Source organism: Pelmatolapia mariae, linkage group LG18 (genome assembly GCF_036321145.2).
Source record: "Pelmatolapia mariae isolate MD_Pm_ZW linkage group LG18, Pm_UMD_F_2, whole genome shotgun sequence".
NCBI lineage: Eukaryota > Metazoa > Chordata > Actinopteri > Cichliformes > Cichlidae > Pelmatolapia > Pelmatolapia mariae.
The window spans coordinates 23,369,805-23,382,264 of NC_086243.1; positions in this window are offsets into that span (position 1 = coordinate 23,369,805).

Sequence of the window (12,460 nt, forward strand, 5' to 3'; positions counted from 1 at the left end):
TTCAGAGATTGGAAACTGCAGCCACTGATTCAGCCCTGTTATTTATTGCTTGAGCGCCTGAAGATCTCCTGTGGGCACGAGAGTAAATTGCCCCCTCGGTGTAGATGCTGAGATAGAGATCACAGTAGTGCACCCTCTGCTTTGGTGTGAACCCTTTCAGACACCTGTGACTGCCGAGAGTCAAGCCTGGGTTGAAAAGGTCAATTTAAGAGGACTTGCTACAATAGTGTCTTCTTGTTCTTTTTGTAAAGTCATTATCAAAAGTGCATTTTCATATGTTGTGTTAAAAAACTGCAGTGTTCCTCTTTTTGAAATCAAGGACTGCAGATGTTCCTCATTGTTATGAAACAAAGCTAACAATTGCTAGCCATCGGCATCCACCAGGATCGGGAGAAGCATGAACATTTGTTAACACTAAGTTTAACTTTAGCTCTTTGTATGTTTTAACTTTGCTCTTCCCTGTGGCAGCTGATGGACCAGCAACAGCATAAGCAAGCCCGCAGGCTGGTTGTACTGCATAGGCTACTTTGGACACTGGCTCCATCTGACAGCAGACGCTCTCTGCAGGTAGACGGGCTGTCTGACACTGCCCACGGGCTGCCCACGCTTCCATCGCTGAACCATAATTTCCTTATTAGAGGGTACTCGCAAGAGCCTCAGTGAATTGGAGGCTGTGGAGCTAATCGGCTATAACTATTTGCAGGTTCTACATGAAAAAAGAAAGCCCATCTTTTATTTTAGCTTTTGCCCACAAAGGATTGATTATAGGCCTCTACCATTAGAGAAAAGTCAAATACTCGTGCCATTTTTTTTTCTTAGAGGGAAGGTGATGTTTGCCCTACACTAGCCTTTCTGTTTGCGAAAGCATCTTAAAACAATTAATATAAAAATAACTGTTTAAAACAAAAAGTCACAATATCAAATTTTGATCCATCCATGTTCATGGGCACACACAGTGTAGTAGTTTATAAATTCAGTTAGTATGTGAAGGTTCAATTCCAGTCGGAGACACAAAGACGCTTTCAGGTTGTATCAAGAAGGGTGCAGAACTGCCAAATCATACATGTGGCGCTACTTGCTGCAGCAACCCCCATGCTGAAAGTAGCTTATCTGATTCAGGGTCACAGTCTGTCTCACCTGGCAGTGTATACCCCAGAGAGGTTGCAGCCTATCACAGGGCTAACACAGAGAGTGACAGCCATTCATATTCCCCTACAGCCAACCTAACCCATGCATGTTTTTGGTCATGGAAGGAAGGCACACAGAAAGGCTCGGGCCTGGATTCGAACCTGGGACCTTCTTTATGTGACATAAACATAAGATGTAGTTTGTTATTACGTTCTTTATTATTTGTCAATAATTTATTTATTCACTACAGTTTAAAAGGTGTGGTTAAATTAAAATAGCTGTTGTCTGGAAGCTGCTGGTACCAGATATCCGTGAAATCAAAAAAGAGCAAATGTCATAAAATCCCACTAATATTTAACAGAAACTAATTTTACTACAGTTAAAATGCTGTTTTGGAAGTGTATCTATTATTCAGAAATTCTCTGGTAAGTTCTCCGTGTTTGGTGCTTTAGTGTTTCACTTTTCCTAAACAAGCACCAAACACACTGTGACAATGGGATTGTCTGTAGTTTTGCAATATTTCCTCGCATATTACAGGAGAAGCTAAAACACTGATATGATAATGACAAAAAAAAGTGCCTGAACAAAAACTACAGAGCAATGCTCTGCACCATTGCGGGGTGGCTGTGGCTCAGGTGGTAGAGCAGATCAGCTACTGATCGGAAGGTTGGTGGTTCGATCCTAGGCTTCCCCAGTCTGCATGTCAAGTGTCCTTGGGCAAGATACTAACCCCAAATTGCCCTCCGATGCATTCATCGGAGTATGAATGTGTGTGAATGTAGTTATAGTTTGCACTTGCGTTTAGAAGTGCTTGCATGAGTGGGTGTGAATGGGTGAATGAGGCATGTTGTATGCAGCGCTTTGAGTACTCCGGGAGAGTAGAAAAGCGCTATATAAGAATCAGTCCATTTACCATTTACCACCAATGAACTGACTGACCCACCATTATTGCCTGCATATAAACATCCTGCTATCATGGCTAAAAATCTACAGAGACTTAATGCAATCACTCAAACGCTTAAGACTGAACAAAAGCACGTGACGCAGCAGTGAACATATGTACCAACCTTTCCTTTCCATTGTGAAATACCAAAAACTACAATCCACAAAATGCCATAAATAAGACACAATAATTATATAGACAGAAATCTCCTTAATTGCTCTCAGGTGGGTGAAGGTTGTGTCTCTCTGTCTGCACACATCATACCACATTTACAGGTTAATCTACGTGGGAGGCAGCAGACGGCGGCCGCACCTTCGAGTTACTACACAGCATGTCTTCACAGTGTGTGAAGACATGCTGTGTTTGCTGAAAGACTGAAGAAAGAGCATCAGTTAATCTCATTAATTAAGTCTGGGATTTACTATAAGTGGCATTCTCAACACGTGTGTTTATTTTGGGAGCGCAATTTGTGTAATTTACATTTCAGGACGTTTGTTTTCAAAAGCTGCGGGACGTTTGAATTCTTAAACTTTCTGCGTCGTATGCAGAAGCACACAGTGCGCTAACCACGTGCGCAACCACGCTACCCCAAATCATAAATGGGGGAGCTTTTAAAGCTCCTTGAAGAGACCCCATCATTGCGCCACTGAAATATATACCCATGAAAAGAGCTATTTCTGGACCGAGCTTCTTCATGTGGTTGAATTTCTATTTTTGCCTCACCCTTGAATTTAAACTGAATGATACAGTATACCCTGACCGTATTCCCATCCCAAATTATACTAGGAGAATCATCTCCAGACAGGGTGAATCACATTAGGTTATCATGACCAGCACAAAGTCAAGCAAAAGTTGTAGTGAATATGTCTTCAAACCCCTGTCCCAAGGATGCATCCAAAGGGTTTATTTTTACTCAGCTGTGAATGGTTATGGCAGCAAACCGCCATATGGCTGTAAGATTGAGTGGTCTTGGTGGAAAATGGGGACGGAAATTATAGAGGGAGAGAGCTGGTGTCACACAGGCCTCTCATTGCTCCTCTTCTCCACATTTGATTGGGTAAATACACAATTTTTCTGTGGGACTGGGACACGGTGACTGGTCGGGTTCATGAGGATACTAATCACAAGCATCACCTGTCTTTACAGCAGGAGAATTTGCTCTTTGAACGTTTTATTGGATTGCTGTAAAATTCAGCTTTTTCTCAACAGCATTTCACTCGACACCAGTCAGTGCTACGTCAGTGGAAAATCTTATTTATTAAGGATACATACTCACTGGGCACTTTGCTAGCTACAGCTGTTCAACTGATTGTACTTGTAAATATCTACAACACAGTGCATTTAAGCATCTAGACATGGTCAAAACGACCTCCTGAAGTTCAAACTGAGCATCAGAATGAGGAAGAAAGGTGATTTAAGTCACTTTGAATGTGGCATGATTGTTGGAGCCAGACCGGCTGGTCAGAGTATTTCTGAAACTGCTGATCTGTTAGGATTTGGTTGTGTCTGATGGTTTTGTGGTCTGAGAAAGAGAAAATATCCAGTGTGCGAAAATGCCTTATTGTTGTCAGAGGTCAGAGTAGAATGGCCAGATTTCTTTGAGTTGATAGAAAGGAAACAGTAACTCAAGTAACCACTTGTTACATCAAAGGTATGCAGAAGAGCATCTCTGAATGCACAATATGTCAAACCTTGAAGCAAATGGGCTACAGCTGTGAAGGACGGCAGTGGGTACAGAGCAGGAAACTGAGGCTCGTCAAACTTGGACGGTACCAGACTGGTGTGATAAGTCCTGATTTCTGCTGCAGCGTTCAGATTGCAGGGTCACAGTTTGGTGAAAACAACATGAAAGCATAGATTCATCTTGCCTTATATCAACAAGCTGATGGCTGTGGAATGATGTGGAGGTTATATTGTTTAGCATATAGAAATAGATATAGATACAAACCAGCCAAACATGTGACAGTATTTTACAGTAAGTAAAATGATTTTTACTCTATTTTGTTGGTAGAAAAAAAGCGGTTTGCTGAAGGTATTGTTGTATAGACTATAGCATGTACACTATAAAATAACATTTTAACACAGCCAGATCCAACTGACAGTACATAACTGTAATCTAACATGCAAACTTTAAACAGACCCCAGTCCCAAGGATGCATCAGCTCTTCAGATAGTTGCACTGAAATTAGTGTTAGCTAAGTAAAAGGCTTTAGTATTTTACAACAAAGCAACAATCAAAGAAAAAAAATCATAGAAAGGTAATGTAATAAAAAGAGTGGGAATCACTAAGTAAATTATCAGTATGCTAAAACTATTTCTTATTCAACAGGAAAATACCTTCATGAAAATCAGTGCATAAGTAAACAACTTTACATTTCCTTTAAAGAACCATTTTGATACAGAACAAGTGGTTTTTTAAACATTTTGTAATGTTTTCTTTATTTCCACGTTCCACAAGCTGTTTTACAACAGGAAATGAGCTGAATAGTTCTTTGCACCACTGAATTAAATTCAGGGTTAAATTCCAAAGTATCAGCTTTAATATCGTGATCCTGAATAATATAAAAATCTTGCTCTATGAATGACTGTGAAAATGTGTCTATTTACAGTCAAACTATATATACATGTAACAAAAAGAAGAAAAATATGATGTATGAATAGGGTTTAGCCTCCACTCTGGGGCTGAAAACTTGATGAACTGAAAACTTGACTTGGATTAAAACTCAGTCGGACAGATTTTAGGGCAAATCCTCCTGAACTCTGCTGTTTTGATGTGTCTCTTTTGTCTCCTTTGGTAATCCCCTTGTTTTCTTCTCCTGCACAGACTGAATTTTAATGTCGTACTAGTTTCAAAATGTTTCATAAGACAAAGTTTTATGTGATCTAATATGATTCATAGGATAATATATAATAAATGTTACATTCCCACACCCCAAATGTTGTTTTATTTCCATGATATCGTCAGCAGCACAGCTGGAGCACTGGCCTAGTTGGGTGTTTTGATTATGAGCTCTTAACAGCAGTTGTTATGAAAGCTTGCTCATTCACTTTCTCTGCCCAGACTGTCACATCGCTTCACGTTTCTGAGTAATATAGTGATTTCAAGTTGTATATGACTGTGCCTTTTGATGCTGGGCATGTTGTACATGGTATCATAGTCTTGAAAAGTTTGTTGTGGCGCAGGACAAGCTGTATTTTGTGCGTGTGTTTACTTTGCTGTTGTCTATCTAGAGCCCTTTTCAAAGCGCTAGTATAAACAGATTCAAAAAACTAGACACAATGATAGATCCAAAAACCATTTAACCTCTTTAGGCAGGGCTTTCCTCAAATGTGAGCTCATTGATCGGACTGTAATTACCAGCACTGTTTGAATGCAGCTATTGTAAACCGTTAATCTGAGCAGAGCTGCTGTAAGAGGACAATGAAGCCCCGCTGCAAAATGTCTAGCGAGTGACACTGATGTCAAACACATGTTTCCCCCCGCAGCCCAACAGAAATAGACAAGCCTATTTAGAGGGCTGGTTTGCATGCAGGCTCCAAGGACTGATGTTTGCAATCTGGGAGCCACAGCGGGTTTTTACATGATCAGTAATTCAAAAAGTGGTCGGCCAAAGAATTCATCTTGTGCCTCTTTGTTTTGCTGTTGCCATGCACTTGTGCTAAAATATCATTTGGTGCAATAGGCCAGCATTAAGACAGCAGAAAGTATGTCGGACAACGTCCAAGGCCTATCAAATGTCCAGAAGAGCAAGAGAAGGGAAAACACAAATATTTTCAGTAGCAGGGAGTGAAACCAAAAGGCGCCCTGGTGGACAATCAAAGTGAATTAGGGGGTTTCTGATGAGTGCGTCAGTGTTTATTACAGCTGTTGCAGTCCAGATAATATCCAGATGTAGATCTGGTAGACGTGTAGCTGGTTAAAATAGCAATTTGAAGGTTGGAAAGTAGAGGTTTGTCCACTGTGGCGCTGCTGAAGATCTGCAATTGCCATTACCCAGAGTGCAAGGTGTCTTTGCTCTCCCTTTGCACTTGTCTTTCTTTATGCGGATATGAAGCAAGAACTGAAGGTTAGTGAAGCCTCCTACAAGCCTTTGAACTTAGATCTAACAGCCAGGTGTCCTCTGCCTTCTCAAAGAGGATTTTACCCTCTATTGTGCTAAAAGAAAAGACTTCTCGATTACCAAGAGACCTCGAGCAGCATTTATTTTAATGGTTTTGTTCAGTGATAGAAAAGAATAAAAGCAAGACTTCCGTCTTTGTTAATAAACATAAATTATTCCCAGAGAAATGTCAACATACACGTGTTCCTATGTTCAAGAGTTTTGGGGGGTTTTTTTGTTTTTTTTTACAAGACAACTTCCTTCTCACACAAGCCGGACAGATCTCTGTTTGTTCAGTGGGGGGTTGTTTACTTTTCAAGCTTTCCGGTACCATCACAGAGTTGTGAAAGGAAAACATTATTCAACCTGCCCCGTGGGCTTTTGCTTCAGGTTTTTACAGAACCGTCATTAAAGATATGTCATTTTCTTGTAATCCTCCTGCAGTGTGGGGCATGTCGTGGCACTCTAAACACCTCACAATAGAGAAAAACTTACGAATACAGAGAGCCAGTGTTCAACCAGGAGGCATATTTAGAAAGTATGCCCCTTGTCTTGACTTTCAGTTTTGGTTAAGAGTAAAAAGAGACCATGTTTGCTAACTAACAAAACAAACAGAGCTACACTGACGGTAAGTGGTTTGTGTCTTTTTTTCCTTTGGATGCTATGACTGTCTCCAGGGTAGCTTTCCGTGAATAAAAGCAACAAAGCTCTGAAACAAAGGCTGGGAAAAAGAGAATAAATAATAAAGACACACTTCCAGTGAAGACATACTACATATTAATAATGCCCGAAGTTACAGTCGCTATTTCCAAACATGTCTCTGAGTAATTTATGAAACAGCTGAAGCTGTGGTTAATAAAGGTGGTTAAGGAAGACATATGAAACATAGATATTACAGTAGCTCCCAGCCATTTGGCATGTGGCTCCTGAAGTTAGAATGACAACAGGTTACTGCATTAGTGTAGTTATTAAAATTAATTTTATAATCATCTTCTTGAATTTAGATATTGTTTTTAGACATGCTAACTTTCATGATAGTGGGCCATCAACCCTTTAGACCACCACTTTGTTTTAGAATGGTTTGATTTCTATCAATCTAATAGATTCATTCTGTTCATTTAAATGGGGAGTCCTCCTCACACACAAAACGTACTCGTGGGGATCCACAGGGTTTTATGCTCGGGCCACTACTTTTTACATATATATGCATGTTTATACACGTTTCCCTTACAAAATATTATTAGAAAACGTGTTCATTTTCTCTGCTATTCAGATGACATTCAACTGTGTTTATTCATGAATCTAGAAAATAAACTAAAGGAATGTCTTTGCTTATAGATCTCATAGTACCTTGTTATCTTAACCCAGCACTTTGCTCTCAGACTGCAGGCTTACTTTTGGTTCCTAGGGTTTTTAAAAGTGGAATGGGAGGCAGAACCATCGGGCTTCTGTGAAATCAGCTCCCAGTTTCATTCCCTGTGTGTTTATACACAACTACTGCATTTAATCATTAGTAATTAATAAACTCTGGCTCTCCCCCATTGTGTCTTTTGTCCTGTCTCTCTCTGCTCTTCTTGTCTTTTCCTTCGACTTCCCTGAGTCTGGTTTTGCCACCAAACGGGGTTCTCTGTTAGGGTTTCATTGTAATATTAGTCTTTACCTTACAATAAAGCTTCTTGAGGTGACTGTTGTTGTGAATCGGCATAATATGAACCGTATTGAACTGAATTGAATTGAATCGAAAAGTTAGATAGATCAGCGTGACAGTCATTTTGTTTCTAGTTTCCTTTCTAGTTTTACGGTATTGCTAGAGGGTCACTGGAAGGCTACATTATTATGATGAGCTGTTCCACTTACTTTGTGTGTATCAGAGGTGTGGTCGTACTTGCATTTGAGAGAAACAGAAAGTAACATTTTTTAGTTGATCATAAATGTAGAAAAAACAAAGGTTTTGTGCAAAAGTTTTCTCTTTCATATCCTTCTAATCTTTTGCTGACTCCTCTTATGTATCATGGGACTTCCGGAAGGAATCTGACCTGCAGGTTGAGAAACATTGCTCTGGGAGTCTATAATAATACGGTGTGAGTGTGTGTATTGTGAAATGAGTAAGATTGTACGTGCTCCGCTGTTCTGACTGATCATCAGACTTTGGTCTTAACTCTTGATGAGTCAGTTTCCAAGGCAAAGACGAAGCAGAACACTTGCTACATGAGGGTTTTAGAGGGACATAAATATAGCAGCGAGATCTACACTTTGACCCAATGACATTATAAGTGACTGACCCAGTGTGCAAGACCTGATGAGTTTATGTGATTTAGAGTCACATACTCCACCGAGCTAATGCATCTCTATCCTCTAATGATGTGTGGGCTGCAGACTCGAAGATTGCAGCAGCATGTCAAGGCCAGTAGGTTGAACACTCAGCTATATGCTCTTTAAAATAATATTGTTCTAAGGTCCACACAGAGGATGGAAACTTTCCTAGGCTGGAGGAATATGCTGTAAAGCCAGTGTGGACCACACACCTAGCTCCAGGAGGTTTTCATCTAGCGTAACAAACTATTTCTGGTTTGTGTGGCAGGGTGTCCCTCAAATTCCTGTAGTGAAATACCTTTTCTCCACTTACTGTCTCACACTGACTAATCAGCCCTTTGTATTTCATAACTGAAGGTGAGAGACTTTACTGGTGGTTACAGGGACACTTTGCATGCCTGAGAAAGGATTGTCCTCGTCTTGACGTCACGCGAGGATCAGAGTGCTCAAGTGACACGAGAGGGTTTCCCTCGGTTGCCAGGCACCGGGCTTCCGTGTGGATAAACACGGGTTTCCTCGTGGCACACCTGTGTTTGAAGTTGACACTGCCACGCTGTCAGACCTCTACCTGTTGCTTCATCACTCTTGAGTAACCATAGTTATTTTCCATTGCCTGTAACAGTAGGGTATTTGCCATAAAATCAGTGTCAATAGTGTGACGCTGGCATGGCAACCAAAAAACACTTGAGGGGAAAGGTGAAGTTTTATTTCAATCACGTTGTTCTAATTATGCTATTATAGCAAGGCTTCATTTATGTGGTTTAGTCCCAGATTTTTAAAAATGCACTTATTTAAATAACAGGTGAACATTTATTCACCTGTTCAAGTAAAATCTCATTATCCAAAGTATCAAAGTCAGATATGATGAAAGAAGTTAAAGATCATCAAGAGTTTTGCTGGGTTTAGTTTGTCTGTTTGTTAGCAGGATTTGCATGACACATTTACACCAGGTGATTAAAGTCCCAACTTTGAAGTGATTAACTTCTGGAGACGATCCCGGAATTTTTTTTTTATGATGCAACATTAAGGCTGGATGATTTGTCATGTCATATCTTCACAAATACATACATGTACTCAAGAAAACATCACAAACCTGGATCCAGAGATCTTGTCCAGAGGACACTGTCAACCTTGTTGGAAACATGCAGTCTTGGACTGCTCTTGTTTTAATAAATGTTTTGAAATGGTTTAGATCTACCAAATAAAGTACCAGAAATAAACATCTGCCATCACTTATGATCGCTTACATGTGCTCGCTAATGTGTTTGTGATGAAGCCTTCATGAGCGCAGTGTAAATCATCCTTAAGAGCGATGGAAACCAGCTTAATCTGTAAATATAAACACTGTTTACATAAACTTCATTTTTAAAATGTATTTTTCTTTCTTTATCTTTTTTCTCTCAGCGGGTTTATAAATACTCCTCTGAAATACTCAGATCAGTTTGTCTGACACAAACAACCATGATTCACTTAAATCACCTTTCTTCCCCATTCTGATACTGCTGCGTGATTGGCAGCAATTCAGCAATTCAGTATTTGTAATATTTGCATTAATTAGCATTTGTATATAGAAGTTGTGATTAGATTCTCCTACGAACCGGCTCGCTCAGTTTAGTTCTTGTGCCACATACTGCCCAATTTGACCTCAGCAAGTCAGACTAAAACCGCTGCAAAATAAAATAATACAATTCTAAACAAGATCTAAATAATAATAATAATAAAAAAAACACCTTCAAATTTTTCACCTTTCAGTGTCAAAAAATGAAGCCGGTGTCAAGACTTTTACACATTTAATTCCTAGGATCTTTCAAAATAAAAGCATGTCTAAGTGTTTCTACATAGTGAAAAATACTAAATCTGAGTAGAAATCTGTCAGCAAAACTTAAATTGTAAAAAATAAATGTGTAGAATTGTGGAAAACGTTCTGGTAGCTCATTTCCCAGACTTTCCTGTAACTATAAAGCAGAAAGTTTTTGTTAACTTTAAAAGAAAATGTCCTTTTTAAACAACACAAAAAACTGATGATCAATTGCAAAAAACAAAAGACAAAACAAAACAAAACAAAAAATAATAATAATTTAAAAAAAAAAAAAAACCCTGAATTGCGTTTGTTGGTAGTGAAAAAACAGGAATTTTTCTGAAAGTAAAACTCCAAAAAGTATGCTCTCAACATTTTCTTTTTTCTGTGTAATGGACCAGATTGAAGTCTCTGCAGGGCCATTTCTGGCCCCCGGGCCTTACGTTTGACGCCCCGCTACATGTATTACAGTTTGCAGATTACAATTAATCCACAATACCGCAACACACCCTGACAGATGACTTTTGTACTAAATAAACTAGCAGTTTAATTGTCATTCACTTGCCTGCCATCACCACGCCAGTGACAGCGATGCATTGTATTAAACAATTAGAAGTATTTATGAATTTGCAAGCTGCACAATCAGTTATAATCTACCACTTGGCAGCTTGTTTGACACCTCTGAGTTTTCTTCTGTCTTTTTTTTTTTTATTTGTGAATGTATTTTATTTTATTTTTAACATTTTACATGCATGTACTGAGTCTCAATATTCCACTTTCTACAAATTGGCTTTTTCATAATTCCATGAAGTGACACATTTTTAAACATAAATGAGGAAGCTTTGAGTTTGAGGAACATATTTTTATAACTCTGCGGTCAAACTTAGAGAAGAGTGCATGTTTGCATTAAATATTTGTGAACATGTGAGGGTATGCTTATTTTTTTATTTTTTGCAGCAACCAAACCTTCTGCAAGCAATCTTGCAACATGAGGTTATGTCAGGACTCCCTTCTGACTTGTCTCAGGCTGAATTTGCCTAATGAATGTGGCCTTCTCATCATGTGCCAAACGCTACTTTCACATGCACTGCCAAGTATCGCAGAAACTGTTCCCCAGTGAGTGAGAGTCAACCGTGAGTGTATTTTACCAACGGCTGTGCTGCAGAGATGTCATGACCTGGACTAAGAGGTGCTTAAATTATTAAGAAAGTAAGTGCTGAAATAATTCCGGAACGAATAAACAGACCATCATGGAAAAATCTGTAGAACGCAGTTGTGAAACAACTCTAGACAGAGGTGGCGATAGCGAAGATAAATTTTATCTGATCTGAGAAGGTGTAATTACCAGTAACATACCTGCCATTCAGGTCAGTGCTGCTGCATTCAAATGCAGCTACATGCTTTCTGCAAAAATATCGAGTGAGCTGACAAAGAAAACACCTAAATAAAGATGTATATCAGACAAATATAAGGGTGATACATATAGAAAACAAAACTCAAAGTCGAGATGTATTTTAACATATAAGATGTTATCTTGTGTTCTTGCAACTAAACGTCTGGAGGACGAAAAAAACAGAGCGCTGGAGATAAGCTTGTATTTATAGTTTCACACGGGTGAACATTAAACTTCATCTTGATAACTTCTCTAAAAAATGAAAGTTAAAAAAAACATTTCTGTCTGTGGATAATGATTCAGGTTTGTTCCCAGACTGTGAACACCTGCTGCGTAGGTGTTTCTCAAAAACAGGTGCCTCGAAAGAAAAATAAAGACAACTGGAATCTAAATGATAAAATCAAGTGTGGCCATGTGGCAGGTAATGTAGTCACTGCAACCCTCAGCACCTGCTCAGAGTGACTCACATGAATTAGGAGTATCACAGTCCCCTTACAAGACAAACTTAAGCAGTGACCTCATGCCGCACCACTGCAGCTTGGCTTGGCGTGAACAATAAGTAGTCTGTGCCGGTCCATTCTACATTTCTCTTGAGCATGTCTGCGATCGCTGACCACAGTTTGAGTCACATCCTTTCCAGCTCTCCTGCTTGTTTACGGAGTGCTTGCACTGAGTTGCCTATGATATCATGGCAGCAGGGGTATTAAGAGGCGCACTGTTTGAAAAGATCTACAGGACCAGGGTGGAAAGAACCATCCAGAGTTAGCTACAACCACAGGTCTGAT